Source organism: Salmo salar, chromosome ssa13, assembly GCF_905237065.1.
Source record: "Salmo salar chromosome ssa13, Ssal_v3.1, whole genome shotgun sequence".
In the NCBI taxonomy this organism is placed as follows: domain Eukaryota; kingdom Metazoa; phylum Chordata; class Actinopteri; order Salmoniformes; family Salmonidae; genus Salmo; species Salmo salar.
In genome coordinates this window covers 83,406,071-83,414,701 of record NC_059454.1, presented here as the reverse complement: position 1 = coordinate 83,414,701, position 8,631 = coordinate 83,406,071, and positions in this window count along the sequence as shown.

Here is an 8,631-nt window from a genome sequence, read left to right as displayed (position 1 = left end):
GCCCTGGGGCTTTCGATGGGAATTTGCAGCATTTGAATCCACCTCACCGTATCCAAAAAAGACAGAAGGAAAAAACGTAACTATATGAAGACAATGTTCTGCATCTGTGGACTGATGATTCATGTCAGTGGCCAATCAGTCTCAGACAGAGCACAATGAAGATTGTTTATGACACATGAGAAGGCTGGGACATTCTGATCTGGTCTCTGTTATTTTCAAGTTTGAATGTCATGTGCACAAGTACAGTGAAATACCTTACTAGGCCCAACAATGCAATAATCGATATCAATGTAGCACTAAAATACCATAAGGTAGAACAAAAAACACAAATAAAAATAAGAAGAATACGAGAAAGTAAGTAAGCTATATACAGGGATCAGTCAGTTCCAATACCATATTTCCAATGTGCAGGGATACTGGAGTGATAGAGGTGGGGTAAGGTGAGTAGGCATCAGGATATATGATAAACAGAATAGCAGCAGCCTATATGATGATCATATGTAAGTGTGTGTGCGTAGAGTCAGTATAAACATGTGTGCATGTTGTGTGTGTGTGTTTAACTGTCAGTGTGCATGAGTTTGTAGAGTCGTGTGAGTGTGCATAGAGACAAAAATAAAATGCCAGGGTCTACTCAGATAGTTAATGTAGCTATTTAGTTAGCTATTTAGCAGTCTTATGGCTTGGGGATAAAAGCCTGTTGGTGTCAGACTTGATTCACCGGTATCGCTTGCCTTGTGGAAGCAGCGAAAACAGTCTATGGCTTGCGTGGCTTGAGTTTGGAGTCTGGATGGCAGAGAGCTAGGCCCCAGTGATTTACAGTGCATTCAGAGAGCATTCAGACCCCTTGACTTTTCCACATTTTGTTACGTTACAGCGGTATTCCAAAATGTATTAAATGTTTATTTTTTTCTTCATCAATCTACACACAATACCCCGCAATGACAAAATAAAAACAGGTTTTTAGAAATTTAGCAAATTTCCCTTTACTCAGTAGAGGAGAGCGAGGTAAGTTGTCACACGGGTAAGTTGTCAAACTGTTCATACCTCCAACACAAGAGATGCTATCTCAAAAATCAAATAGTTACTTTGTGTGACTACACAAATGGTGAATTTCCTGTTCACATGTGGTCAAGGTCACTCTAATCTGAGGTGAGCACAAGTTTCTTATTTTTCCCCTTCAAAAAGGTAAAAAATTGGCACTTTACATTTTATGCAATAAAACTTTGTTAGGTATGAATGTTCAAAATTATAATTTTGCACTGAGTAGAGGAGACAATAACGTGTCTTTTGATACTTTAGCTGCTGTCTTATGTTGAGCTAACCTTGAGATTTAGCCAACATTAGCACACATGTCAGTTTGGGGAAAGTTGTCTCAATGACCTTGGGGCAAGTCTTCACATTTGACAACTTGCCCCAGTATACATAGACTCATAGAAAATGCTAAAAAATCATTGTGATTGTGTAATCAGCTCTGATAATAAGATTAAATGTTACTGTAAATGGATTATAATATATGCACGTATTGTTTAGAGCAGCAGACATGTCCCTGGACTACACAAGACAGGCTCTGGTGTGTGTGTCTACTAACACACTATGCCTACTGTATGAGACAGTATATTCACACACACACTACTTCATACAGTGTCATGAATTTGGAGATGCAGCTTGTTCAGTATATTACTAGGTCAGCTGACATTTATTTTGGTCTGTCACCAAGTGAGGTAGGAAGACTTGCCTACCAGTTTGCTGTGGCACACCAGCTGAAGTTCGCGCCAATGTGGGCAGAAAAAGGCCAGCTCAGAGTGGTTTACAGGCTTCTTAAAATGGCACCCAACGCTGTTGCTGAGAAAGCCAGAGGCAACTAGCCTCGCCAGGGCAAGTAGCTTCAACAGAGAAAATGTTAATGCTTTCTTCGACAATGTAGCAGAAGTGCTACAGACATATCAATTTGGAGCAGGATACATATGGAATGTCGATGAAACTGGGGTGACCACTGTACATAAACCTGACAAAGTGGTGGGCAGACGTGGATTCATGCATGTATGGTCACTGACCGCTGAAAGGGGAACCCCCGTCACACTGGCCTGTGCTGTCTCAGACACAGGGAATAGTATACCTCCATATTTTATTTCCCTGTGTCAACTTCCGCGATCATTTCCTGATCAACAGGTCACCTGGCAGCAAAGGAGGGGCAAATCCCTCTGGGTGGATGAAAGATGTGCACTTTGTTGACTTCCTGAAACATTTTGTCGAGCATGCGAAGTGCTCAAAGGAGAAGCCCTGTTTACTCCTTTTGGACAAAACCACGAGTCTCATCTATCCATTGATTGACTCAATTATGCCAAAGAAAATTGCATAGTTTTGCTGTTATTCCCACCCCATTGCTCTCATCGGCTAAAGAGGCACATAGACACTGCGTGTGGTGCCTGGATGAGGAACAATCCCGGGAAGACATTGTCAATTTATGGTATTCCTGGGATTATGGCAATTGCCTATCCTCTGGCTGCAACCCCCTTGAACATTCAGGCTGGCTTTAGGGTGGCTGGAGTACAACCTTATACATCACTGATGTATTTCTGGAAACCGAGTTTGCACCATCCTACATTACAGATCTCCCCATTCAGAACCCAAACCTACCAGGCCCCAGCACCAACTCTGTCCTGGCAGGCCCCAGCAACATCCCAGCCTTGCCAGGCCCCAGCACCAACCTGCCAGGCCCCAGCACTATTCCAGCCCTGCCAGGCCCCAGCACCAACCTGCCAGGCCCCAGCACCATTTCATCCCTGCCAGGCCCCAGCACTAACCTGCCAGGCCCCAGCACCATTTCATCCCTGCCAGGCCCCAGCACTAACCTGCCAGGCCCCAGCACCATTTCATCCCTGCCAGGCCCCAGCACTAACCTGCCAGGCCCCAGCACCATTTCATCCCTGCCAGGCCCCAGCACTAACCTGCCAGGCCCCAGCACCATTCCAGCCCTGCGTAGCCCGAGATCAGACACAAACCTGCCCAGTTCTTACGCTAGCACCAAGTCACCCTTGCCCAGCAATGCCATTGTTGACAGCGGACTACCAACTCCAGAGGACATCCGACAATATCCAAAAGCTGGCCCCTGAAAACCAGCTTGCAAAGAAAGAAAACAGCGCAAAACAGCAATTCTATCTGACACACAAGTGAAGCAGGTAATATAAATAGAAAAGAATAAGTCACAATCTAGCAAAAGGCTGTTTCCGAAAGAATGGGAAGCAAGGGGGGGTGGGGAGAGTCAAAATCTGGATCTGCAAAGAACAATGCAGCAGCTTAAAAAATAAAAATCGTAGAAGATTCATCATCAGATGAAGAGGAGTGCTTCTGCCTCATCTGTGTGGAGCCATTTTCAAACAGCCTTCTAAAGGAGACTTGGGTGAAGTGTGTGAGATGCAACAAATGGGCCCATGATGCTTACACCTCAGGCCAGGCAATTTGTGTGCTAGAACTGTGACTCTGAAGATGAGTCTGATTAATCAGATACAGATGTATGTCGTATAGGCTGTTACAAAACGGTGTGTTAGTGCATTAGTGTGTTTAAACACCAGTCTGTTTTGTTAAAGACTTTCGACATTTAAGCCAGTTATCTGCAGCATTACATTCCATTACGATTCCAACAATTACCGTGCATCTATGTGCACGCCAGAGAACTTTAGATTTCAAAGTTCAAAGTAAAGTGGTCATGCAGCTTAATTAACGTGTGCTGTGCCAACATTATTATTTTGATTGAAAGGCATGATTTGCCAGATTGTCTAGGCATGATTGTTTTTATTTTGAGTTCTTTAATGAAGTTGAATTTGGTTTTGAATTTGAAATTAAAATCAATATTCACAATTAATTAGTTGTGTTCTTATTTGTTGATAATCCAATGTGACAATTTACCCGCTGATGGGGCAAATTGTCACAAGTGCACACTCTCTATTTAACGGTCTACAACTCCGTACTGAAATGAGATAGGAAGCTGTAATGAATACAAAATATGTTCCCAAGACTTCCTTCTTTCATTTGGTATGACATTTATACCATTGTGATGTATTGTGCCCAGTTAATATTACACAGCGTGAAAAGTGTGACAACATTAGTCATTTAGCAGACGCTCTTATCCAGAGCGACTTACAGTAGTGAATACATACATTTTATACAGTTCATTTTCATTTCATGCATTTTTTTTTGTACTGGCCCCCCGTGGGAATCAAACCCACAACCCTGGTGTTGCACACACCATGCTGGCGTTGCAAGCACCATGCTCTACCAACTGAGCCACAGGGAAGGCGACAACATACCTCGCTCTCCCTTACTTTGTTGAAGTACCTTTGGCAGCGATTACAGCCTCAAGTCTTCTTGGGTATGACGCCACAAGCTTGGCACACCTGTATTTGGGGATTTTTCCCATTCTTCTCTGCAGATCCTCTCAAGCTCGGCCAGGATGGATGGGGACCGTCACTGCACAGCCATTTTCTGGTCTCTCCAGAGATGTTAGATCGGGTTCAAGTTCAGGCTCTGGCTGGGCCACTCAAGGACATTCAGAGACTTATCCCGAAGCCACTCCTGCATTGTCTTGGCTGTGTGCTTAGGGTTGTTGTCCTGTTGGAAGGTGAACCTTCGCCCCAGTCTGAGGTCAAAATCAAATAAAATAAAATTGTATTTGTCACGTGCCAAATACAACAGGTGTAGACCTTATCATGAAATGCTTAAGTCCTGAGCACTCTGGAGCAGGTTTTCATCAAGGATCTCTCTGTACTTTACTCCCTTCATCTTTCCCTCAATCCTAACTAGTCTCCCAGTCCCTGCTGCTGAAAAACATCCCCACAGCATGATGCTGCCACCACCATGCTTCACTGTAGGGATAGTGCCAGGTTTCCTCCAGACATTACGCTTGGCATTCAGGCCAAAGAGTTCAATCTTGGTTTCATCAGACCAGAGAATCTTGTTTCTCATGGCCTGAGAGTCCTTAAGATACCTTTTGGCAAACTCCAAGCAGGCTGTCATGTGCCTTTTACTGAGGAGTGGCTTCCGTTTGGCCACTATACCATAAAGGCCTGATTGGTGGAGTGATGCAGAGATGGTTGTCCTTCTGGAAGGTTCTCCCATCTCCACAGAGGAACAGTTCTTGGTCACCTCCCTGACCAAGGACCTTCTCCCCCGATTGTTCAGTTTAGCCGGTCCACCAGCTCTAGGAAGAGTCTTGGTGGTTTCAAAATTCTTCCATTTTAGAATGATGGAGGCCACTGTGTTCTTGGGGACCTTCAATGCTGCAGAAATGTTTTGGTACCCTTCCCCAGATCTGTTCCTCGACACAATCCTGTCTCGGAGCTCTACGGACAATTCCTTCGACCACATGGCTTGGTTTTTGCTCTGACATGCATTGTCAGCTGTGGAACCTTATATAGACAGGTGTGTGCCTTTACAAACCCGAATCCTGTCCAATCAATTGAATTTACCACAGGTGGACTCCAAGTTGGAGAAACATCTCAAGGATGATCAATGGAAACAGGATGCACCTGAGCTCAATTTCGGGTCTCACAGCAAAGGGTCTGAAAACGTAAATAAGGTATTTCTGTTGTTTATTTTTAATACATTTGCAAACATTTCTAAAAAACCTGTTTTCGCTTTGTCATTACGGAGTATTGTGTGTAGATTGCTGAAGATTTTTATTTATTTAATCCATTTTAGAATAAGGCTGTAACGCAACAAAATGTGGAAAAAAGTCAAATGGTGTGAATATTTTCTGAATGCACTGTATGTACCCATGCCAGACCTTTTGGACCACCTGAGGGGGAAGAGGTGCTGTCACGCCTTCTTCACGTCTGTGCATGTGTGTGTGGACCATTTTAAGTCCTTAGTGATTTGGACACCGAGGAACTTGAAGCCTTCGACCTTCTCCACTGCAGCCCCGTCAATGTGGATGGGGGTGTTTTGTTGTAGTCCACGATCAGCTCCTTGGTCTTATTGACGTTGAGGGAGAGGTTGTTGTCCCAGCACCACATTGCCAGGTCTGGCCTACTACCATCTTGTCGTGAGCAAACTTGATGATGGTGTTGGAGTTGTGCTTGGCCACGCAGTCGTGGGTGAACAGGGAGTACAGGAGGGAACTAAGCACACACCCCTGCGAGGCCCCCGTGTTGAGGGTCAGTGTGGTGGAGGTGATGTTGCCTACCCTCACTGCCTGGGGTCAGCCTGTCAGGAAGTCCAGGATCCAGTTTCAGAGGCATGCGTTCAGTCCCAGGGTCTTAAGCTTGGTGACGAGCTTGGAGAGGACAATGAACACTGAGCTGTAATCAATGAACAACATTCTCACACCAGTATTCCTCTTATCTAGGTGGGTGAGGGCAATTGAGATTGCGTCGTCTACGGATCTGTTGGGGTGGTATGCACATTGGAGTGAGTCTAGGGTGTCTGGGATGATGGAGTTGATTTATGCCATAACCAGCCTTTCAAAGCACTTCATGATTACAGATGTGAGTGCTACGTGGAACAGTAATGATGATGGTCATCTTAAAACATGTGGGGATTACAGACTGGGTCAAGGAGAGTTTGAAAATCGCCGTGAATATGCCTGCCAGCTGTTCTGCGCATGTTCTGAGAACGCGCCCAGGAAAACCGTCAGCCCATGACCTTGCTAGTGTTGACCTGATTAAAGACCTAACTCACATCTGCGAGATCATCCGGTCATCTGGGTTGGTGAGGGTCGTCACACCCGGAAGGGTATTGTTATTGTTGAAGAATGCATAAAATGCATCTGGTTCATCTGGTAGAGAGGCATCGTTGGGCAGATCACGGCTGGGTTTTCCTTTGTAATCTGTAATGGACTGTAGCCCCTGCCACATGTGGCGGTCAGCGGAGCCTGTGTAATATGATTCCACCTTATTACTATATTGGCCTTTTGCTCGTTTGATGACTCTGTGGAGGTCATAACGGGACTTCTTGTATTTGTTCCTGTCCTCAGCCGTAGCCTCAGGGTTGTCTGGGATAGCCTTGTGTGTGGTAACCATGTTCTTTAGCTTAGAGCCAACCTTGGTGTTAATCTAATTGGAACATACATAGGCATGCAAAAGAACAGGTTAAGGAGGGAGGGTACATAGTTTGCATGACACAGGAGGGTATAGGTGCAACTTTCTCAGAACGACCATGCATTGCATGTAGAATAATCAAATCAAATGTATTTATAAAGCCCTTCTTACATCAGCTGATATTTAAAAGTGCTGTACAGAATCCCAGCTTAAAACCACAAACAGCAAGCAATTCATGGTGTAGAAGCACGGTGGCTAGGAAAAACTCCCTAGAAAGGCCAGAACCTAGGAAGAAACCTAGAGAGGAACCAGGCTATGAGGGGTGGCCAGTCCTCTTCTGGTTGTGCCAGGTATAACAGAACATGGCCAAGATGTTCAAATGTTCATAGACGACCAGCAGGGTCAAATAATAATAATCACAGTGGTTGTAGAGGGTGTAACAGGTCAGCACCTCAGGAGTAAATGTCAGTTGGCTTTTCATAGCCGATCATTCAGAGTATCTCTACCGCTCCTGCTGTCTCTAGAGAGTTGAAAACAGCAGGTCTGGGACAGGTAGCACGTCCGGTGAACAGGTCAGGGTTCCATAGCCGCAGGCAGAACAGTTGAAACTGGAGCAGCAGCACGGCCATGCGGACTGGGGACAGCAAGGAGTCATCAGGCCAGGTAGTCCTGAGGCATGGTCCCAGGGCTCAGGTCCTCCGAGAGAGAGAAAGAAAGAATTAGAGAGAGCCTACTTAAATTCACACAGGACACCGGATAAGACAGGAGAAATACTCCAGATATAACAGACTAACCCTAACCCCCCAACACATAAACTACTGCAGCATAAACACTGGGGGCTGAGACAGGAGGGGTCGGGAGACACTGTGGCCCTGTCCAACGATACCCCGGATAGGGCCAAACAGGCAGGATATAACCCCACACCCACTTTGCCAAAGCACAGCCCCCACACCACTAGAGGGATACCTTCAACCACCAACTTACCATCCTGAGACAAGGCCGAGTATAGCCCACAAAGATCTTCGCCACGGCACAACCCAAGGGGGCGCCAACACGGACAGGAAGATCACGTCAGTGACTCAACCCACTCAAGTGACGCACCCCTCCTAGGGACGGCATGGAAGAGCACCAGTAAGCCAGTGACTCCAGGCCGGCCAGGCAGAGACAGCAAGGGCGGTTCGTTGCTCCAGTGCCTTTCCGTTCACCTTCACACTCCTGGGCCAGTAGGTCATAGGACCTACTGAAGAGATGAGTCTTCAATAAAGACTTAAAAGTTGAGACCGAGTCTGCGTCTCTCACATGGGTAGGCAGACCATTCCATAAAAATTTAGCTCTGTAGGAGAAAGCCCTGCCTCCGGCTGTTTGCTTAGAAATTCTAGGGACAGTTAGGAGGCCTGCGTCTTGTGACCGTAGCGTACGTGTAGGTATGTACGGCAGGACCAAATCGGAAAGATAGGTAGGAGCAAGCCCATGTAATGCTTTGTAGGTTAGCAGTAAAACCTTGATATCAGCCCTTGCCTTAACAGGAAGCCAGTGTAGAGGCTAGCACTGGAGTAATATGATACATTTTTGGGTTCTAGTGAAGTTTCTAGCAGAT